Genomic DNA, 25,101 nt, shown 5'->3' with positions numbered 1-25,101 from the left:
CCTAAGCCTCGATAGCATTATCTTCCTTTGTAAAGACAGATGCAAAATACTTGTTTAATACATCTGCCGTTTCTCCTGCCTTCAAGTGCAATTCTCTCTTTTTAATCCCAAATCCCTCTTTTACCACCATTTTATTATTTAATGCATATAGGAGACACTGGGGTTACCTTTTCCTGAAAGAGTTAAGGACTGTATTAAAATAGCAGTCTAAGCAATAATATAAGAGCACACTCATTTGTCCACTAACATTGCTAACTGTTGTGCCTCTGATTTATCTTTGTAATGGCCAGGTATAAAAACGAGCTGTAACTTTCCATTTGTTTTCTGAGTGTATGTTTTGTATATTTTGATTTAGGAACATAATAAAGTGGTTTCATTCCCCTCATAGAAAAAACATGTATTCCACGATATTCCCTTTAGTTATCAGTAAATTGTGTCCTGAAAATCTGTACATTTTTTGTACTGTCAATGCTATCCTAATAATATTCACATTTCTATACTGTGTTAGATTATTTTCTCCATCGATAAAATGGGAATTTTACAGAATCCAATCTATTTTATCATCAGGGAAATAATTCTGTCCAACAGAGAAAGCATGTTTTGAGAGAAGGTTGAGGACTTCCATTAAGATTATCTTGATGTCAATTATAAGAAGTTGATAACCACATCTCCACAGTTCTACACAGGAGGGTCCATTACAGCATGATATCTCCCTGCAAACATTCAATGCAAGTGTAATTCAGCATGTGCCCAGATAAAGGATGAGCTCAACTCTTCTCTGTCATGGGGTTTTCATTGGCACTGTAGACAAAGAAGTGCAGGCATCAATAACTGTGAGAGTTGTAACAAGTAACCTGTAAATGTGTGTTCATTTAAAGCATCCCTATACATGAATTAACTGAATTGTTATCTAAACAGATGCTGAATGAATTCTTAATTGCAAATGATCAATTAATCTCACATAGAAGCAAGTTCTGACATGTTTTCGCCCTGACAGCAAAAGGTGTCACAGCTGCAAAGTAAAGGAGTAGACGGGGTGGCCTGGTGGCACAGTGGTTCGCACTGCTGTCTCACAGCTCCAAGGACCCGGGTTCAATTCCAGCCTCGGGTCGTGGAGTTTGTACATTCTCCCTGTGTCTGCATGAGTTTCTTCCAAGTGCTCCGGTTTCTTCCCACAGTCCAAAGATATACAGGTTAGGTGGATTGGCTATCCTAAATTGCCCCTCGGTGTCCAAAAATGTGTAGGAGAGATGAATGTGTGAAGATAGGGTGGGGGGAGAGGGCCTGGGTAAAAATGCTCTGTTGGAGACTGTGCAGACTTGATGGGATGAATGGCCTCTCCTGCACTTTCGGGATTCTATGATTCTGTAATTATATGACACAGGGCCCAATTCTTATGGAGCTACAGTTCTGTAATCTTCTGCATTTTGGGTACTAATTTATTTGTGCTACTTTGCATCTTAGCCTCATTAAGGCCCCAGACCTGATGCAAAAATATTAATTGAACACCTGCCACAATATTCTGGGTGATTAGCCCAAGTTTTGCTCTTTTTGTTCATTTAAAATGGGGCATGTTCTGTGGTTAATTTTTTTAAAATTCTTTCATGGGATATGGGCATTACGAGCAAGGCAAGCATTTATTGACCATCCTTAATTGGCCATGAAGTGGATGGCTTGCTAGGCCATTTCAGAGGGCATTTAGGAGACAAACACTTTGCTGTGGGTTTGGGTCACATGTAGGCCAGACCAGCTAAGGACAGCCGATTTCCTTCCCTATAGGACATTAGTGAACCAGATAGGCTTTTACGACAATCGACAATGGTTTCACGCTGATCATATCAGACAATTGATTCCAGATTTTTCTTTAGATTGAATTCAAATTTCAACACCTGCCGTGGCGGGATTCAAATCCCACCACAGTAGATTGTGGCATTTGGATTCAATGCAAAAGTAAAAATGGAATTAAGAGTCTGATGACCACCATAAAACGATTGTCGATAAAACCCATCCGAAGCTCAAAAATGGACCAGGCCTTTAAGCTTTATCTTCAATCAACTATCATTTCAATATTTCAGACATGTTGATCATATGTTTTAAAAAAGAAACATTTGGTGCCTTTTTTCCCATTAGTAAACAAATGTGCCTTAGATTTTTGAAGAATGGATTTCATGGTTAAGGTGGTACAAGATGAAAGAAAGCATGCCATGGAGATCCGTCACCAGCTGAGCTTGGCACAATGACCAGCTAAAGACCAGGGATAATTGCCCGTCTCTGCTTTAGGTTAGTTAGGAGCCATGCCCAGCTCTTTGCCATCTGTAGCAAGGATGTCCAATGGCTGAAGCGCAACAAAGAGAGGGCAATGCCATCACTGTTATACCTGCTTATTCACAGCAACTCAAATAGGAATGAAATAGTTGACTGACACGTTTGTCTTGTTTTCAACCATGCAGTGTGAGGTGGCTGTCAAAAGAGACTTCCAACTTATAAATGTAATTGCATTAACCAAATTACAGCTCTTACTGATGGGCAACTATCAGTCAGTGACCAGTGGCTTTGAATTGAAGCCCTTGGAACATGTGACGGTGTTGAGACTTTCCATTATTGGTTGCAACTTGAATGTGTGCCCTGCTGAGGCATGTCTATGTATGAAGTGCATTGAAAGAGTTATAAGGAAGTGTACAATGCATATCAAGCAGGATGGTGGGCAGTATTTTGCATCATGCATTCTTGAGTCATCAATCTGGTTCCTTAAAGTATGCTGTCCTCTCTTGCAACTGTTCCTTGGTGCTGAAGGTCCTGACTGTGGAGCTTGACTGCCACCTCGTATCATACATGGTTTACAACTGCCTTGTGGAGAGGATTCTCCAGAGAGAAAAACAGAGTAAGCTTGATCTTCGACCATCTCTCCACAAACATACTGCAATGGGGTGGTTTTATCCACAGATTCTGTTCCATGTTTCAGGTTTTGATTTTCCTCAACCTCTATACTGAGTGACTTCACATCCTCTGTCATTTCAACCTCCATCTCAATTCCTCACGTTCACTCTCCTCTAATTTCACTGCCTCCTATCCTCCCCTATGCTCAGCCTTCCTGTAAACTCCCCAATCCATTTTTAAAGTCACCCACTTGGCCTTGCTATCTCACATAACCTCACTACTCCCAACATAACAATCACAGAGCCAACCATCTATCATCACTTTCTTGCATCACTCTCCACCAACATCCCCCTTGTCCCTCCCAATTTTACTTCCTTCTGCCAGGAATAAACTCCCTCCCATTTCACTTAAAAGTGCACTTTAAAAATCCCAATATTTACAACTATGATCTCTATGGCACTTTTGCAGCTACTGTTCTGCTCAACCGCCCCCTCACCTCTACCTTTGATGCCCTAGTCCCCATTTAAACCATTGCTGCCTCTCATCCTGGCCATTTCCCCTGGTACAACCTTCATTTCCACTCTCATAAGTCCAAGGGACACAGACCTGAAAGGATTTGTCAGCCATCCAGTGCCCAATCAGGAATTGCACTCATCTGTGAGAATTGCTCACTATTTCAGGGTCACTCTGGAAAGCGAAGATAACCATCAGCTTCATTTTTCCATCACAATCTATGCTGCTATACCCTTCTTCCCTGCCTACTCCACCATCATCTCTAACAACAAGCACAGGATCTCATGGACATTTTTATTATGAAGATTGAAATCAGTTACCTCTGCCACTTCTTTTTCATTCCTTAGCCCACCGAGCCACAATTTCTCTGAAGATCTCTCCTATCCTAACCTTGAACTTGCATCTTTCTTTATTCTCTTTCCTTTCACCTCATGCCATCTCTGAATGCACCTTGTCTATGAGACCCACCTCTAGCTCCCTCGACCCAATTCCCACTGAAATACTAACCACCCAACTTCCCTTCCTGGTCCCCATGTAGATTGACATTGTTCCTGAATCTCTGTCTTCAGGTATGTCCTCCTTCGAAAAACCATTGCTGGCTCCTCAGTCCCTGCGAGAGCACCCCAGCTCCAATCTCCAAATTCCTTAAATGTGTTGTCATCTCCCAAATCCATAGCTTCTTCCCAAGACCACTGTATTTGAATCTCCTCAGTCAAGTTTCTTCCCCTATCATGGTACTGAAATGGTATATATCAAAGACACAAATGACACCCTATAAGGCTGTGGTGAAGTTAAGCTCTCCCTCTTTGATCTTCTTGATCTATCTGCAACTTTTGACAATGCTCATTGCACCATCCACCTCCAATACTCTCCAGCTGGGTGGGACTGAATTCACCTGGTTCCATTCTTATCCATCTATTCATAACCAGAGAATCATCTAAATTAGCTTCTTGTCTTGCTGCCACATTGTAATCTTTGATGTTCCCCAAATTTCTCATCCCCATGCTGCCCCTCAGACACATCATCTAAAACACAGCATCGGTTTTCACATTTACACTAATGGCACCCAGCTTTACCTTATCACCAACACTATCTTGTCAATGTCTTTAATCTGTTAAACCTGTCTGCCAGCACTGGCTGAGCAAAAACTTCCTCCAACTAGATATATTGAAGACTGAAGGCCTTGCTTTCTCTTATGTCGTGTCGCTGTGCTTCCCTCGGAGCAGGAGTACAAACTCAGAGCACGAGTAGGACACTCAGCTCTTCGAACCCGCTCTACGTGATCATTCAACATGATCATGACTGATCTGACTATAACATCCCACCTACTCCTGGTACCCGTTCATCCCCTTATTTATCAAAAATCCATCTACGCCTGCTTAAAAACATTCAGAGTCTCTGCTTCCACTGCCTTTTGTGAAAGAAAGTTCCAAAGACTCATGACCCTCTGAGAGAGAAACATTTCTACTCGTCTCTCTCTTAAATGGGCAACTCTTTATTTTTAAACAGTGACTTCAGGTTCTAGATCCTCCCACAAGAGGAAACATCATCGAATCTCAGGAGCTTATGTTCTAATCAAGTTACCTCCTAATCTTCTGAACTCTAATGGATACAAGCCTAGCCTGTCCAACCATTCCGCCTCAGATAGCCTGCCCATTCCTGGTACTAATCTGGTAAACCTTCTCTGGATTTTAGATAATGTGCTTCTTTTATATTCTTCCTGTCAAAATGGGCAATTTCACGTTTTCCCACACTATACTCCATTTACCAGATTTTTGCCCACTCACTTAAGTTTTCTATGTCTTTATGTAGCCTTCCGACATCCTCTTCACAACTTATTTCCTATATATCTCTGCGTCATCAGCAAAATTTAGCAGCCATCACTTATATCCATTTGTAATAATTCAGCCAATACAAACCAGTTTCCCATCAGCAACTTCCTTTTTTGTGCACCAGAGAGAAGGGCCATGCCTGCGGCTTACAGCTAGACAGCCTTCACCTCGGGGCCTGCCACAATGGTCCAGATAGAGTAACAGGTTTAAAAACCCTCACTTACCGCTTTTCATTGGGCAAGCTTCTGCCCGCTCAATAAGGAAACTCGTACTCCACGAAGTCCATGTGGAGATCTATCGATGATTCCCCCATGGGCTTTGTGGCCATCATACCACCTTTCATCCAAGTCACTTACATAAATTGTAAGAGGTTGAGAGCCCAGCACTAATCCTTGTGCTCATTACTTGTCACATCCTGCCAACCAGAAAAATATACATTTATGCCAACTTTCTGTTTCCTGTTAGCTAGCCAATCTTCAATCCACGCCAATATGTTACTCCTTACACCATGAGCTTTTATTTTCCACAATAACCTTTGATGTGGCACCTTACCAAATGCCTTTTGGAAGTCTAAGTCCAGTACATCCACCGGTTCCCCTTTATTCATAATACATGTGACTCCTTTGAATAAATTAGTTAAACATGATTTCCCTTTCATAAAACCATATTGACTCTGCCTGATTGCCTTGAATTTTTCTAAGTGTCCTGCATAGCATCTTTAATAATGGCTTCCAACATTTTACCAAAGGCAGATGTTAATCCAACTGGCTTGTAGTTTCCTGTTTTCTGCCTCCTTCCCTTGTTGAATTAAGGAGTTACTTTTGAGCTTTTTCAATCTAACGGCACCTTCCATGAATCCAGGGAGTTTTGGAAAATTAAACCAACACAGAAACTATCTCCCTAGTCACTTCTTTTAAGACCTTAGGATGAAGTCCATTAGGACCCAGGGATTTGTCAGCCCGTAGCTCCAACAGTTTACTCAGTACCATTCCTTGGTGATTGTAATTTTCCTGAGTTTCTCCAATTCCAGATACAACTATTACTTAAATGTTACTTGTACCCTGTATAGAGAAGACCAATGCAAAATATCTGTTCAAGTCATCTACCACCTCCTTATTCCCCATTACTAATTCTGGAGACCAACACACACTTTATTAATTCTTTCATTATTCAACAATCTATAGAAACTCTTAACTAGCAATCTTGATATTTCTAGCTGGTTTTCTTTCATATTCTATTTTTCTCTCCTTATTAATCTTTTTGCCATTCTTTTATATTCTTCACATTCTGCCCAATGACGTCCCACCCACCTTTGCACAATTTTATGCTTTTCTCTTTATGTTTGATACTATCTTTTTGTTTTTAGGTAGCCATGTATGGTGGTTCTCCCCTTGGAATTTTTCTTTTGTTGGAATATATCAATTCTGTGTATTCTGAAATGTTCCTTTAAATGTCTGCCATTGCATCTCTACTGATCTATCCTTTAACCTCATTTCCCAGTTTACCTTCACTAGGGATGGCACTGTAGCACAGTGGTTGGCACTGCTGCCTCACAGCGCCTGGGACCTGGATTCGATTCCTGGCTTGGGTCACTGACTGTGTGGAGTTTGCATGTTCTCCCCGTGCCTGCGTGAGTTTCCTCCAGGTGCTCCAGTTTCCTCCCACAGTCTGAAATACGTGCTGGTTAGGTGCATTGACTTGAACAGGCGCCGAAGGGTGGCGACTAGGGGGATTTCACAGTAACTTCATTGCAGTGTTAATGTAAGCCTTACTTGTGACTAATAAATAAACTTTAAACTTAAGCTCTGCTTTCATTCCCACATAATTGTCCTTATTTAAGTTGAAAATACTAATCTTGGGCCCACTCTTCTCCCCCTCAAGCTGAATGCAGAATTCAATCATATACTGATTATTGCTACCCAGGGGTGCCTTCACTATGAGATTGTCAATTAATTCTACCTTGTTGCATAATACTACATTCAATATCATCTGCTCTTTGCATTGTTCCAGAACGTTGCTCCAAGAAATTATCCGGAAAACATACTTTGAACTCTTCATTTAGATTACCAATACACAGTCTAAATGTAGATTTAAATCCCCATGGTTATAGAACATAGAACATAGCACAGTACAGGCCCTTCAGCCCTCGATGTTGCGCCGGCCAGTGAAACCAATCTAAAGCCCCTCTAATCTACACTATTCCAATATCATCCATATGCTTATCCAATAACCATTTGAATGCTCTTAATGTTGACGAGTCCACTACTGCTGCAGGCAGGGCATTCCACGCCCTTACTACTCTCTGAGTAAAGAACCTACCTCTGACATCTGTCCTATATCTCTCACCCCTCCGTTTAAAGCTATGTCCCCTTGTGTTAGCCATCACCATCCGAGGAAAAAGGCTCTCACTATCCACCCTATCTAATCCTCTGATCATCTTGTATGCCTCCATTAAGTCACCTCTTAACCTTCTTCTCTCTAACGAAAACAACCTCAAGTCCATCAGCCTTTCCTCATACGATCTTCCCACCATACCAGGAAACATCCTGGTAAATCTCCTCTGCACCCTTTCCAACACTTCCACATATTTCCTATAATGCAGCGACCAGAACTGTACGCAATACTCCAAGTGCGGCCGCACCAGAGTTTTGTACAGTTGCAGCATGACCTCATGGCTCCGAAACTCAATCCCTCTACTAATAAAAGCTAACACACCGTATGCCTTCTTAACAACCCTATCAACCTGGGTACCAACTTTCAAGGATTTATGCACATGGATACCCAGATCCCTCTGTTCATCCACACTACCAAGTATCTTACCATTAGCCCAGTACTCTGTATTCCTGTTACTCCTTCCAAAGTGAATCACCTCACGCTTTTCTGCATTAAACTCCATTTGCCACCTCTCAGCCCAGCTCTGCAGCTTATCTATGTCCCTCTGTAACCTGCCACTTCCCTCCACACTGTCCACAACTCCACCGACTTTAGTGTCATCCGCAAATTTACTAATCCATCCTTCTATGCCCTCATCCAGGTCATTTATAAAAATGACAAACAGCAGTGGCCCCAAAACAGATCCTTGCGGTACACCACTAGTAACTAAACTCCAGGATGAATATTTTCCATCAACCACCACCCTCTGTTTTCTTACAGCTAGCCAATTCCTGATCCAAACCACTAAATCACCCTCAATCCCATGTGTCCGTATTTACTGCAATAGCTTACCATGGGGAACCTTATCAAACGCTTTGCTGAAATCCATATGCACCACATCAACCGCTTTACCCTCATCCACCTCTTTGGTCACCTTCTCAAAGAACTCAATAAGGTTTGTGAGGCACGACCTACCCTTCACTAAACCGTGCTGACTATCCCTAATCAAATTATTCCTTTCTAGATGATTATAAATGCTATCTCTTATAATCTTTTCCAAAACTTTGCCCACAACAGAAGTAAGGCTCACCGGTCTATAATTACCAGGGTTGTCCCTACTCCCCTTCTTGAACAAGGGGACAACATTTGCTATCCTCCAGTCTTCTGGCACTGTTCCTGTAGACAATGACGACACAAAGATCAAAGCCAAAGGCTCTGCAATCTCCTCTCTCACCTCCCAGAGAATCCTAGGATAAATCCCATAACTTTCTGACAAGCTTCCATTATCTCTTCCTTTCTTCTCTGTCCTACCATGTCGTTACATTTAGAGGGCCTGTTTACCACTACCACAAGTGACTTCTTGCCTTTTATTTCTGTTTGTATCATCAGTTCCTCTGGTTCGTTACATGTATTCAGGTACAGAACCTTTAGTTTTACACTTTTATAATTATTGTAACTTCTAGCTTTGACTGCTGTTTTACTCTTAAATATTTACTCTTTACTCGTTCCTGTCCATGTTCTGTTTGTTATTTCCCATATTAGTACCTTTCTCTCTTGCCTTGTTTCTACTCTTTGGTTTACCACATCTTACCAAATTTGATCCCTTGCCTCCACTATTTAGTTTAAAACTTTTTCCACTTCCCTATTTGTGCAACGCACTAGAACATCAGTACCAGTAATGTTCAGGTGTCGACCATCCCAACAATACTGATCCCACTTTCCCCATCTTGGTGCCAGTGCCCCATGAACCAGAACCCACTTCTCCCATGCCGTGCTTTGAGTCACACATTCATTGCTCTAATCTTATTTTCCCTATGCCAATTTGCATGTAGCTCAGGTGAAAACCCAAACCCATTACAGGGGCGACCTGATTGAGGTGTTCAAAATTGAGAGGCATGGACAGGGTGGATAGGGAGCATGTGTTCCCCTTAGTTGAAGGGTCAGTTACGAGGGCATAAATTAAAAGTGAGGGGTGGGAGGCTTCGGGCTGAGCAGGCCAGGGCATTTCATGCATCGGTGCAGACTCGATGGGCCGAAGGGCCTCTTCTGCACTGTAGTGATCTGGGATTCTGGGATTCTCCTGGTCCACAAGTACTGCTGGAACAGTCATTTCCTGCTGGAGCTGGCAGCCTCCAACTCCTGTTAGCTACCATGTTTTCTAAGCTCTGGATAACCTTGTCCATCATCATTAAATTCAAATGCATCCCAAATCTGAGGAATCTCAATATTATAATCCTTGTCAATGCCCTGAAACCCATTGCAGTTCACCTGGAATAAGTATGCTCAAGGTGGGTTGGCATCAATTTCCATATTGTTCCTCTCTCATCTTTCCTGCGACCCTCTCTTGCGTGTCTTTTAATTCATTCATCGAATGTGGGCGTCACTGGCTGGGCCAGCATTTGCTGCCCATCCCTAATTGTCTTTGAACTGAGTGGTTTGCTCAGAGGGTATTTTAAGATTCAACCACATTGCTGTTGTTCTGGAGTCACATGTAGGCCCGGCCAGGTAAGGATGGCAGATTTCCTTCCCTAAAGAATATTAGAGAACCAGATGGGTTTTTACAACAATCGACAATGGTTTCATTGTCATCAGTAGATTAAGTCCAAATTTCACCATCTGCTGTGGTGGGATTTGAACCCATGTCCCCAGAGCATTACTGGTCCAGTGGCAATGCCACACTGCCACTACCTCCTATATTTAAATCTCCCCTAATAAGTCAAACATGGTCAGATCACATCACCTGTTTGAGAAGTGCAGTGGTACCATGATCACTGTCATGGAACAACAAAGATGGCTGCAAGGTTCGAGGAATAAACTGATACTCAGTGTACACAGAAAGCCAGGAGTCCTTCAAGCACAATTAGTTACAGCAGGGTGGCGAGCATATAGGGTCTCCAGATAAAACCATATTGACCCAGACACATTTTCATCACATCTCCATCTATCCATGTTCAGTTATCAGTTTGTGCTGTTTTGTTGAAAAGACATGATTGGACTTCAGTGATCCAAAAGATGATCCTATCCATGATTGAAGATGTTATCAGCATTCATTGCCTAGACATCTAACAAAGAACCAAGAACCGCTGTGGGTCATGAGTTTTCTGACACAAAACTGGGTGGAATTGTGAGTCGCAAGGAGGATGCAAGGAGGTTTCAAGGCAAATTAGACAAGTTGAGTGAGTGGGCAAACACATGGCAGATGCAGTATAATGTGGCTAAAAGTGAAGTTATGCACTTTGGTGTGAAAAACAGAAGGGAAGAGTATTATTTAAATGGCGATACATTGCGAATATATTGTGGATGTACAAAGGGATCTGGGTGTCCTTGTGCACCAGTCAATGAAAGTGAAAAAAAAGTATATTTATTCATCACAAGTAAGGCTTACATTAACACTGCAATGAAATTACTGTGAAATTCCCTTACTCGCCACACTCCGGCACCTGTTCGGGTCAATGCACCTACCCAGCACGTCTTTCAGATTGTGGGAGGAAACTGGAGCACCCAGAGGAAACCCACGCAAACACGGGGGGAACATGAAGAGGCAGATGCAGCAAGCATTTAGGAAGGCAAGTGATATACTGGCCTTCATTGCAAGAAGAATTGAGTTCAGAAGTAGAGATGTTTTACTGCAATTATTGAGGGCCTTGGTGAGACCACACCTGTGGAATTCTCGACCACAGAAGGCTGTGGAGGCCAAATCACTGAATGTATTCAATAAGGAAATAGAGAATTTCTAGATTGAATGCATCAAGAGGTATGAGGAGACAGCGGGAATATGGCATTGAGACAGAGGATCAGCCATGATCATATTGAATGGCAGAGCAGGCTTGAAGGGCCAAATGGCCTACTCCTGCTCCTAGTTTCTATATTTCTATGTATGCCAACTTGGTTAAGTATCTATGTGAAAGAAAGGTAGCAAAGCAAAAGGTGGCGTAGATTATTAATCAATCTCAACTGGAATATTTAAAGGGCCAATTTGAAGATGTGATCTGGAGGTTGGAAGCAAGGGAAGATGAACTATGAAAATGGATTCAGGATGTTTAAAGGTTGAGCCCGCTTCAGTGAGGCTTCCCTTGATGTATTGCTGGGAAAGTGAGGATATGGAAAGAGATACTCTTCCACAGCATTGGAAGGATGAAACTTACATAGAAACATAAAAACTAGGAGCAGGAGTAGGCCATTCGGCCCTTTGAGCCTGCACCACCATTCAATATGATCATGGTTGATCATGCACTTCCAGTATCCCACTCTCGCTTCCTCTCCATACCCTTTGATCCCTTTAGCCGCAAGGGCCATGTCCAGCTCCCTCTTGAACATATCTATAGAATCTACTGCTTCCACAAAGATGAAGTACTTAAAGATATCCCAGAAAACCAGCATTAGCAACATTGTGCCACACTGTTTTGATTCAGTGAGCACTTTAATTACTTAAAATATGTAAAATACTGTGGATGCTGGAATATGAAACAAGAATAGATGTTAGAAAAACTCAGCAAGTCTGGCAGCCTCTATTAGGAGAGAAAGCAGAGTTAATCTTTTCAGTTTTTTGAGTCTTTGTCAGAACTTTAATTACCTAATTAGGTCAGGGAAAGTATGTGTAGTTGCATATCCACCTACATCCAATTGGATGTATCACCCCAACCCTTCACCCTGCCTTGTCAAACCTATTTCATCACATCACCCCTCACACCAACTTCACAGAATCACTGACTTGTTACGGTGCAAAAGAAGGCTATTCGACCTGTTGTGTCTGCACCAACTCTCCAAAAGAGCATTCTGACTTAGTGCCATTCCCCTGCTTTTTTCCCATACCCTTGCATGTTGTTTGGACTCAAATAATCATCTAATGCCCTCTTGAATGATTTAATTGAACCTATCTCCACCACACTTCCAGACAGTGCATTCCAGGCCCGAACCATCCGCATCGCATCTACTTATTTTGCAAATCATTTTAAATCTGTGTCCTTTCATTCTTGATCCTTTTACGAGCAGCAACAATTTCTCTGTATCTACTCTATCCAACCCCTCATGATTTTGAACACCTCTTTCAAAGCCTTGAAAATGCATCCATCTTTCTCTTTCAATGCATTTCCCTCATCCATCCATCACTGTCACTCATCCCAATCCCTATGCAATTTCCTGCATTCCTCTGAGAGTTATCCCTGATTAAATGCACTCCATCCATCAGCCGAGCACATCATTATGGTCATTCATTGTTCTGTTCCTTCCCCTTTTATAGAAAGAAAGAGCACAAAACACAAGGGAGAGAACTGGAGGTGGTCATCCACAGATCACACAACTGACAATGGCAGAGAGGAAAGTGCAGGAGATCAGTGGCATCTTGGGCATTCCTGACCACAGCTACTGGTGACAGAATCAAATATATTATACCCACATGCCATACAACACTCAATCATGCTGACTTGGTTTCAGCAGGGAGTAAAATGTGATCATTGTCATAATAATAAGTTGCAACATTCTTACTTTGCAAGCACTTGTTAATAGCTTTTATCTCTGATGGAGCCGTCACGGATCTCAGAGGTGATGATTTGTTTTAAGGGTGCGCCATCACATATCTTAGCATGCTTCAGCTCAGGTACTCAGATACAGTTCAGTGGGACAAGTAAGACAGATAATTGGGTTTTCACCTGGTAATTCACTTTTCACAGGTGAGCAAGGGCAAAGTTAAGATACTGGTGTCTGGGACAGCCTGGAGAGTCATAGGAACATGGGAATTAGGAGCAGGAGTAGGCAATTCAGCCCTTTGAACCTGCTCCATCATTTAACATGATCATGGCTGATCTTATCCACTTTCCTGCTGCTCCCCATAGTCCTTTATCCTGCTTTTCATCAGAAGCATATCTATTTCTTTCTTGAATCTATTGATTGATTCTGCCTCCACTGCACTCTGGGGCAGTGAGTTCCACAGATTTGCAACACTCTGAGAGAAATAGTTTCTCCTCATCTCATCCTACCTCCTCTCTACCTCCTTTCACTTTATATCTATGACAAAGGCCTCGGACTTTCCAAGCTCTGCTCAGCTGGACATGAACGTTGTGCCCTAGGAACTGTTGATGGGAAGTAAATCATTGAATAGCAGCAGAGAATGTGCAATGTACTGACAGGCCTTCCATGACTGCAGAGAGAATGGTGGACTCTACTTCAAGCATGAAACTGTTGGGCATCGCGAAGATGTTCCCTTGAATAGAATGGCCAACTCCCCTGAAACCAGCAAATGCAGCAATTAACTAGATCCATGCACACCCTGACGATGGCCGTGCACACTCTGGATGCCAATGTGCCTGCCGCCTTTAAGTAGAAAGATGGGTACCTTAGCCTTGGCCTTACTGCACCCCATTGATCTGCACAAGTGTTTCCCAGCAGAGTAGTAGCAGTACATTGTGGCTGAGAGGAATGACCACAGAAGGGAACACAGAAATGGAAACTCCAATCAAAATGCTTCCACTTCTAACCCGTTTCTGTCCACCCCACCCCATCTCCAACCCATCAGTACCCAACCTGCTGCCCTATGTCTCAATGCCTGAGTCTTCCCTCCCCAACTAGAACTATGGGTGAAATTCAAGAAGAGCGGAACTCTTGGAATTTCAGGCCCTGAATGTCTACAGTAAAATACATCAAACACAACTTTTTATTGTTACAATGACTGCAGTCGGGGAAGAACTGATTGTTCCTTATGTTTTGACAATAATCTAAATTTAAATCTCTTTCTTCTTAGATTGTATCAGATTTGTTTCAGCATCGTATAATTAGCCCATTTATTACATCTAGTATTTGGAGCAGCAACACATTTGTTTTAGGATCATTACATATAGAGTAAACTCTTGGAGAGAAGAAAAAATAGATAAAAAATAGATAACTGTATTAACTGAGGCATCACATATACACACAGACAAACACACACTCACACACACAGACAAACACACACACAGACAAACACACAGACACTCACACACAGGCACTCACACACACACAGACAAACACACACACACACACAGACAAACACACACACACACAGAACTCAGTTGTAAAATACCTATTTGTTATCTCTCTTCCATCAAGAATGTAATCAAAATACTGTGTAGCTGGTTCCTGCAGATGTCTAGTTACAATTCTCATTTATAATTGCAAGTTGAAGATCCGTGACCATAATGCAGGGCACCACCACAGTTAAAACGAGTACAAAAGAAAACAGGGATGCAATAATTAGATGACACACAGCTTAGGCTTTAAAAGCCTGAAGACCGTAGGAGGGAGGAAAAACTAAGGGAGGTAATGAAGCCTAAGGAAAAAAATAAGATTGAGTAGGAGTCAATGCAACATCCCTTGATTTCAGCACAATGCAGATCAGGAAAAAGCGTTAAGATGGCTTATTGAAGTGTAGGAGGAACAAGAGAACAAAGCTTTCACTTGCATCCTCTCCAATAGTGTAGAAGTTAAACAACTCGCTCAACTATGGAAGAACATTTTAATTTTCATTGCTGATTTCCTCCCCATCGACTGAAATTAATGTTCCATCCGCCAATGAAATGTGAAATGAAAACAGATAAATGCTGGAAATCCTCAGCAGGTCTGACAGCAGCTGCAGAGAGGGAAACGGAGGGTGGAATTTTATGGCGCCTTTGCAGTGAGGGCATGGTGTTAAAACCCTGCTGGCCATTCAGACTTCTATTGACTTCAACATCAGCGAAAAATTCCGCCTGTGTAAAATTCCACCCAGCATCAGGTCGATGATCTTTCATCGGAACTGGGATGTTAGAGATGTAGGCCGGAATTTTACCGTTCTGCCCGCCACGGGAATCGTAATGGGCGAGGGGCAGACCATGGAAAGGTCTGTTGACTTCAGACAGGATTTTCTGGTTTTGGGGCGAGTGAGGTAGGAAAACCCCGCCCACCCGTAATGTGTTTTAAGCAAGATAAAGGGGGCAGGATGGGCAATGGAGCAAAAAGAGAAGGTCTGAGATAGGGTGGAAGACAGTAGAGATTAAATGATATGGTGAATAGCTGTTGTCTGAAAGTAAAAGGAAAACAAGAGATTTGATTTGATTTATTTGTTACGTATTGGGATATAGTGAAAAGTATTGTTTCTTTGGCGCTATACAGACAAAATATACTGTTCATAGAGTACATGGGGAAGGAAAAGAGAGGGTGCAGAATATAGTGTTACAATCATGGCTAGGGTGTAGAGAAAGATCAGCTTAATATCTAGTAGGTCCATTCAAAAGTCTGATGACAGCAGGGAAGAAACTGTTCATGAGTCGGTTGGTACGTGATCTCGGACTTTTGTATCTTTTTCCTGACAGAAGAGGGTGGAAGAGGTGGGTGGAGTCCTTAATTATGCTGGCTGCTTTTCTGGAAAGTATAGACGGAGTCCGTAGTTAGGAGGCTGGTTTGCATGATGGACTGTGCTATGTTCACAACCCTTTGTAGTTTTGTGCAGTCTTGATCAGAGCAGGAGCCATATCAAGCTGTGTTACAACTGAATATTATTCTTGCTACCCTTATAAACTAAAAAAAAAGAAAAAAGTAGTCAAGAAGGCATACGGCATGCTTGCCTTCATTGGCCGGGGCATTGAGTTTAAAAATTGGCAAGTCATGTTGCAGCTTTATAGAACCTTAGTTAGGCCGCACTTGGAATATAGTGTTCAATTCTGGTCGCCACACTACCAGAAGGATGTGGAGGCTTCAGAGAGGGTTTACCAGGATGTTGCCTGGTATGAAAGGCATTAGCTATGAGGAGAGGTTGTAGAAACTTGGTTTGTTCTCACTGGAACGACGGAGGTTGAGGGGCGACTTGATAGAAGTCTACTAGATTCTCAGAGGCATGGACAGAATGGATAGTCAGAAGCTTTTTCCCAGGATGGAAGAGTCAATTACTAGGGGTCACAGCTTTAAGGTGCGAGGGGCAAAGTTTAAAGGAGATGTACGAGGTAGATCTTTTACACAGAGGGTGGTGGGTGCCTGGAACTTGTTGCTGGGGGAAGTAGTGGAAGCGAATAAGGTAGTGACTTTTAAGGAGCGTCCTGACAAATGCATGAATAGGATGGGAATAGAGGGATATTGTCCCCAGAAGGGTCGGGGGTTTTAGTTAAGTCGGGCAGTATGGTCAGTGCAGGCTTGGAGGGCCGAAGGGCCTGTTCCTGTGCTGTAATTTTCTTTGTTCTTTGTTCTTTGTTGAATAGGATGCTTTCCATGGTGCATCTGTAAAAATTGGTGAGAGTCGTAGTGGACATGCCAAATTTCCTTAGCCTCCTGAGAAAGTAGCGCCTTTGTGGGTTTTCTTAACTATAGCGTCAGCATGGAGGGACCATGACAGGTTGTTGATGATCTAGACACCTAGAAATTTGAAGCTTTCGACCATTTCCACTTCATCATTGTTGATGTAAACAGGGGCATGTCCTCCACTACGCTTCCTAAAGTCGATGACTATCTCCTTCATTTTACTATCATTGAGGGAGTGATTCTTGTCATTGCACCATTTCACCAGATTCTCTATCTCTTTCCTGTACTCCAACTCATCATTGTTTGAGATCTGGTGTCATCAGCAAACTTGAAAATGGAGTTGGAGCAGAAGTTGGCCACACAGGCATATGTGTATAAGGAGTATAGTAAGGAGCTGAGGGTACAGCCTTGTGGGGCAACGGTGTTGAGGATAATCATGGAAGAGGTGTCATTGCCTGTCCTTCCTGATTACGGTCTGTGGGTTAGGAAGTCTCGGATCCATTCTCAGAGGGAGGAGCCAAGCCCTAGGCCACGGAGTTTGGAGATGAGTTTTGTTGGGATAATTAAAATGAGCACAAGAAAAGGAAGCAAATTAAAGACAGGTTATGGTCTGAAACATTGGTTGAACCCAATGTTGAGTCTGTAAGCATGTAAAGCACTAATTGAAAGATGAGGTGCACATCGAAATATTGAAATAGGAGCAGGAATAGTCCTTCAAGCCTGCTTCGCCATGCAATCTGATCATAGCTGATCCTCTTTCTCAACGCTATGCTCCCACATTTTCCCTTTATCAAAAGCTCAATGAAAATCCAAATACACTTCATCCACTGGTTCACCCTTATCTATTCTACAAGAAAAAACTCCAGTAGGTTTGTCAAACACAATTTCCCTTTCATAAATCCATGTTGACTTTATCTAATCCTGTTGAAATTTTCTACGTGCCCTGTTACCACATCCTTTATAATAAACACTAGCATTTTCGCTATTATTGATGTTAGGCAAATCAGTCTGTAATTCCCTCCCACCCTCATTTTAGAAATAGTTGGATTACATTTGCCACTCTCCAATCTTCTGTGACTGTTCCAGAATCTACCTAATTTTGGAAGGTGACGACCAATGCATCCATTATTTTCATGGCCGGCTATTTCAGTACCCTGGGATGTAGATTTTGAGGCCTTGGGGAATTATTAACTTTCAGTCCCATTAATTTCTCGAGCACCATTTTTTGAGTGATGCTAATTTCCTTCTGGCACATTTCCATTCCCTGCTCAGGACTAGGCTGCCCTTCACTATGATCCAAGGAGAATCTCATGCACTGTTACAGTGTGCTGCACCCTATGCAATCTGGCCGCGCAAAAGGGCGAACCTCTAAATCAAAATTAAGAAGAGGCACCACTATGGGGAGGGGGAGAAAAGGAAATCCCAAATCATCTTTAGGCATTTAAACAGTAATAGCTTGAAAGGAGGAGTATGGCAAATTGGGACCAAAAAAGGAAGTACACATGGAGGCAGCGGGCAGAGCTGATATAGTGAATTAATATTAAACTTTAAGAACTTTAAAACTTTAAAAACTTTATTTCACTGCTGTCTTTAACAAGAAAGATGATGCTACCCGGGCCATGGTGAAAGTGGAGGTGATTCAGTCGCTAGAAGTGTTTAAAATTGATAAAGAGAAGGACTTGGATAAGCTGTTTCTACTTAAAGTTGATAAAATGGCAGGACTGATGAGATGCATCCAAGGATATTGAGGGAAGTGAGAGGAAGTAAGAAGCAAATTGCAGAGGTGATGGCCATAATCATTCAGTCTTCCTTAGTCTCAGGGGTGGTGCCACAGCAGTTGTTCAAAAAACAACAGATGTTTTGTAGGAGCTGTTGTCTGTCAAGAATAGAAATTGAAACTAAGACAGAAGTCTGTGAAACACCCCAATGACCTCTTGATCAAGTCATGTAACTTGCTCTTAAAGCAATCATGCAACCACTTAAATATATAAAATCCCTCCCCCTTTACATGTCATGACAACAAATTACTATGATGTTATACATAGGATCAATAATACTCTAGACACTGTAGTATGCCTCATTAATCGCTATGCACAGTTAATAAGAAAATTAATCAGGAGGACATCTATTCCTCTTTGGTTCTATAAAACATTCTGGAATTTGGCTGTCCTTGTTCCTGGAAGCATGATTTGGAACTTCAGTAGACACTCCTTCCCTTGAACTAACTCTGCATCCTTCCCACATGGTATAGTAGCATAGACACAACTATTAGGCAACTCAGATTCAGCTAACTCCTCCAAAGTATTCACAACACTAGGGTCTAAAGAAGTTGGTACTTCTGGAGATGATTCTGAGAAATAATTTTGAGATGATAACAATTGGTCAGCATGTCATCCCCAAACTAATTCAACTTCAGTTTAAACCATATAAGAAATTGGACCTATTTTCACTAAACTATGGCTGGTACCCATTTCTCACTCATGGCATAATTACGAGCTAATGCTTGATTTCCTTGTTCAAAAATGTGTTGTTTTGCCGTCACTTCTCGTCTTACAACTTGAAATTGTTGCTAATGCTCTACTATCTCTGAAGTTCCTGGAAATAATAACAAATCAAATGTAGTTCTCAACTTTCTCTTTAAGAGTAGTAATGCACGTAAACTTTGGGTAGTCACATGAGTAGTGCTTCTATAAGTTGCCAAAGACCTATTCACACGACATGATAATGAACCTTGTTCTTTTGAAGCTTTTAAAGAATGTTTCAATGATTATATGAATCTTTCAGCTAATCCACTGATTGATGACTGATAAAGTGTGGATTTTATATGTTGAACACCATTTACTTTGAGATAATCCTCAAACGCTTGTGAAATAAACTGTATCATTGTCACTAACAATCTGTTCTGGCTTACCAAATTTTGCAAAGATTTTCTCAAGTTCTCCAATGGTTTGTTCAGATGCAATAGCTCTCTTGATAAGTTTTGGCCACTGTAAGTGTGCATCAATTATGACTAAGAATATGTAACCCTCAAATGGACCATCGACATGCAATCATTGCCATGGCATTTTAGGCCACTCCCAAGGGTGTAAAGAAAACAACAGTGATGTATTTCTTATCCATGCACAGGATTGACACTGTCCCAAGTTTTCTTCAATCTGAGCACCCAGACCCGGCCATCAAAAATATCTTATTCATTTATCCTGCCTATACCAGGATGTACTTCATGTGATTGTTCAAGAACTCTTCCACGCAGACTGAGAGGAAATTCACTCGGATTCCCCACAATAGCCACCCAGCTTGGATGGTCAACTCAAACGTTCTTGACACACACGGTTTCAAATCAGGATGTGGACAAGGCGTTCCAGCTATTGTTCCTTTTAATACCAAATTCATTACCTTCCCCCTTCACAGGATCATTTCTGGTATGTCTATGAACTTGAGAAGTTGCCCAGACAAATGATCTACTAGAGAAAAATAGAAAATATTGGTAAAACTAGTTGGTGGCATCTACTCAATCAGTAAAGGTAAGCATGATAATGCATCAGCATTAGTATGGCACTCTGATTGATGCAAGTTTATATTGTAGGATTGTGCAGGTAAGATCAGTAATCATCTTTGCAATCGACTAGCAGCTATCGACGATATGTCTTTTTACAGCCCAAAAATAGTGGTTAAAAGTCGATGATCAGTCAATAATGTGAAATGATGACCATATAAATAATGATGAAACCTTCATACGCCAAAAATTATCCTCAATGCTTCTTTTTCTAGCTGAACGTAGTTGGATTTGGCAATAGTCAGAGTATATGAAGCAAAAGCTATTGGCCATTCTTCTCCTGAAGGCATAATATGTGAAACTGTCCCAACCCATATGGTGAAGCATCACAAACAAGCAATCACAGTAGCTTTGGATCAAAATGAACCAATGCGTCAGAATTCTGCAAAGCATCTTTGACATCTTTGTATGCTTTCTCACATTCTGTTGTGCAGTCCCATAACTGTTTCATGCATAGTAAATGATGCAATGGCTTCGACAATGTAGCTAAATTAGGGGCAAATTTGTTGTAATAATTTACTAACCTTAGAAAGGACCTCAATTGCATCACATACATCAGATGTGTTGCAGTTCCAGATGATGCTGAGAAAATGGCAACAATGCTGGACTTGCCCCAACACATGTGGTGAGTGAGCAGGAATGCACGTTTCCATCCCGTGCCTGCGCTCTTATATGCAGGCATGAGGCGCAGAAGAAAATGGACTCACATGAAATCCACATGCATCCAATAATCATGAGGCAGTTGCTGAGGATGCACAAGGTAAGCTTAATGGCAGGATCAATCCTTTAAATACTGAGCGACCCCACTGTCCCACTTTAAACTACAGCTTGCGTGGCTTTTACTCAAACTCAGCATTGTGGTTCAGAGAAGGTCATTCATCCTTTTGTGGCAATGGGCAAATCTCATTGCTGAATGCCCTGGCCGCTGGCCTCTGCTGTCATCTGTGAGCATGCCTTCTTGATCAATTGAGATGGCCTCTTGGGGCCATCTGATGGGAAGTGCATCTCTCTGTGCTCCCCTAACTAGCTGGAGAAATTCATCAGTGATTTGTCACTAAATTATGGAGTAATCTTATGAGCTGCTGTGACATCGCCTCTGGATTGAACTTTCAGCCACAATAAAGATTGTGTGTTTGTTTCCTGGAAGATTTGCTCATTATATGGAGCAAAATTTAAACATTTCAAAGTCAACCAACTCCTCTCACACCCACAGGAGCAATCATTCTAACTGGACTTTTATACTGACTACTGGTCTAGCTGCCTTTCAAAAATGGCACCAGCACCCATAACAGGTATTCTGTGGATCTTTCATCCCTGGCACATAATCAAACAGGCCTTCCCCACCATGCCTCCTTTGTTAATTGCCTAATAGCATCCCCAGCCACAGGACACCCAGACCAAATTATCACCAGGTTCAATTCCCAGCTTGGGTCACTGTCTGTGCAGAATCTGCACATTCTCCCCGTGTCTGCTGTTTTCTCCAGGTGCTCTGGTTCTCCCATAGTCTGAAAGACCTGCTGGTTACGTGCATTGGCCACGCTAAATTCTCCCTCAGTGCACCCGAATCAGTGCCGGAGTGTGGCAACTAAGTGACTTTCACAGTAACTTCATTTCAGTGTTAATGTAAGCCTATTTGTGACACTAATAAATAAACTTAAACAATCATCTTCTTCTAATTGAATTCAATCCACTTCAGAAGTTGAATGAATTCAGCATGAAAAGGGAAGCAGCCAAATCACTCATGTGGCTGATCCATCAAAGCCAGATCCTGTTCGAAAGATAACTGAGGCGGCACTTGAATAATCTTTGTGTAGAATCGAATGCTTCAGGCGAAACAGTTTCTGAATTAGAACCTCCTTTAATCTGTACCTTGGTATAGGCAAAGGCACAGGAGAGCAGCATGGGCAGATGGACATAGCTGCATGTAATAGATGACGTTCTGTTGTCTCTTCAACAATGCACAAGACCAAAAGCAGTGAGAAGCAACTTCAGGTTTGTGTAAGCAGAATGGTTTAAGAACAAAGTAAATGTAACAAGCAGTATTCCAGCTGCTGAAACCATTAGTGAAATTCTCCAGACTCAAAATGTTTCATTTCCACCTGCCTCAACTAATCCAGGCAACAGCTGCACATCATAATTGTCAGTCTACTATACCCTAAGTGCATTACAGTGGTGAAGCAGGAAACTCATAACTGCCCTCATTATGGTACATGGAAATTGAGGCATTTCGGACTGAGCAAGCAAATCACCCCAGGAAGGGCCAAGAGGCACAAAGGACTTGGAAGGAGTGATTTTTATAACTGGCAAGACTTATTTTTTTCCAGAAACACTACCAATAATAAATTAACCAAAATGAGTGAGATTTTGCACCTGCCTATCTTCCTCTACTTCTGTTCAACTCAGTGCATCATCCAGCTTCAGACTGGCTTTGATGCTGGTGATAGACTTCCACCTCCACCACCCCCCGCCCCCCCCCCCCCCCGCCCCCCCACCTTGCCTCAGGTAGGCTGAAGGAAGTACATTGACCCTGATACTTGCTTCAACGCAGGCGATGGTAGCTGACAGAACAAAATAGCCTTTTTAAACATCTTTTTTTTAAAAACATCCACTCTAAATAATGTGAAGCAGCCCTTTGAATTTAAATCCTCTTTCACCTCTTGAGTAATGCGGAATAGCATTCGCGGTGCCCAACAATTTCTAAGAGGTCAATAACAGAAATAATGCATCACCATCATTGACCCATCATCTGAATACACTCACCCAAAGGTGGGTGGATGTTTTCTGAGTCAGTCCCAGTAGAAATCCTTGGAGAACTGCTAGAGTACAACTATTTGGCTCCATAGAGAGGATAAAAACTAGAAATCTGGATCAGTCCCTTTCTGCCATACATGTAATAAATCAGTATATTTATTTTCTTTGTTTGTAGTTGCTTTCCTTGTTCAGATTAAATCTTCAAGAGAAATATAATTTAGTAAATCAGAAATCTAATCCCAGCAATTGTTAGTGCCCAGTTTCCTCCTGCAGTACAGATTGACTGGTGTTCCTTAATGTCTATCATCTAGACCAGTGGTTCCCAAAGGGTGCGGCGCGCCACACTGGTGCGGCGAGAGAGGATGGCAAGTTGTGGCGGCAAGATTCAAGGACAATCAAAGAAACATTTAAACATGGTTTAAACAAGCATTGTTTTATACTTTCTGGATGTCCCATGATCATATTATAAAGTAGTTGTGTTCTATGTTATGAATCAAGCACTGCTAGGAGTTGTTTTTTTTTGTTTTTGAATGTATTTCTTATCAATAAAAAACTTGGTGTGGCGCGAGCAAATTTTTATTCCGAAAGTGCGGCCCAATGAAAAAAGTTTGGGAACCACTGATCTAGAATAACCCAGAATGGTGACATGATTACAAAAAAATCGGTTCAGTTGGATGTTGATTCTAAAAACAAACACCCCTTCAATTATCAACCAGATTATTATTCCTCTGCCTTTTTTCTTTAGGTGATGATTAACCTGCAATACATTTCCAGAATGTTTTTTTTGTTTAAAATTTTCAACTTTCACAGATGTCTTTTTGCCTGTTATGCCTCTTGACTATAGAGCCATTGTACGTGAAAGCAAATTTTTAGCACAGTGTTCATTTTCTATCATTTTGAGCCACAAAATCAGTCTTATGAACAGGCATTGTTGATGCTCCTTCTGTCATTTCTCTACACTGCTACCATGCTGTGAGAGTTGTGAAACAGAGTCAATAATTATGTAGGCAAGAATGCCAGCTTGCAAAGTGGCTGGTTAAAACTGCTTCTGTTTCCTAAATGAGTGCTGATTTGTAAATAGCTTTTGAAATAATCCATGTGCCCAAAAATAGGGGTGGCACGGTGGCACAAGGGGCAGCACAGTGGCACAGTGGGTAGCACTGCTGCCTCACAGTGCCAGGGACCCGGGTTCAATTCCCGGCTTGGGTCACTGTCTGTGCGGAGTCTGCACGTTCTCCCCATGTCTGCGTGGGTTCCCTTTGAGTGCTCCGGTTTCCTCTCTCAGTCTGAAAGACGTGCTAGTTAGGTGCATTGGCCATGCTAAATTCTCCCTCAGTGTATCCGAACAGCTGCCGGAGTGTGGCAACTAGGGAATTTTCACAGTAACTTCATTGCAGTATTAATGTAAGCCTACTTGTGACACTAATAAATAAACTTAAAACTTTAAATGAGATAGATTTGTTTGTCATTACCTTTGTCTGGATCATGCCATTAGTCTTTCCTTTTGGCTTTTATATTTTTATGTATTGAATGTTCCAATTCATACACACAAAATGCCTACATGACAGACTCTCCTCTCATAACCCAGGCAATGCAGAAACAACAACTGGATACTTATTCTGGCATGCATGACTGTCAAATTATATTAACTTTTCTTTTGAAATAATGGCCTGAATTTTTCATCCGTCAGATGCACTCACACGGCAGGGCTGGAAGCAGACGCAACATGTGCTTCTAGCCACGGCTGGCCAATTACTGGACAGCCCACGTGAAACCTACGTTATGAAAAGATCAGCACCGCCGGGGAGGGTGGGCGGTGAGAATAGGGAGGGTGTGGGCTGGTGCTTCTAATGGTCTCCCTCAGGGGGGCACAGCTGCTACAGAGCTGTCTCAGGAATCCGCAGACATGTAAAAAATAATTTGTGATCGAAAACCTATGCAAAGTGTGTCTAGGCAACA

This window comes from Mustelus asterias, chromosome 2 (genome assembly GCF_964213995.1).
Source record: "Mustelus asterias chromosome 2, sMusAst1.hap1.1, whole genome shotgun sequence".
NCBI classification, from domain to species: Eukaryota; Metazoa; Chordata; class Chondrichthyes; order Carcharhiniformes; family Triakidae; genus Mustelus; species Mustelus asterias.
This window is presented reverse-complemented; position numbering follows the sequence as displayed.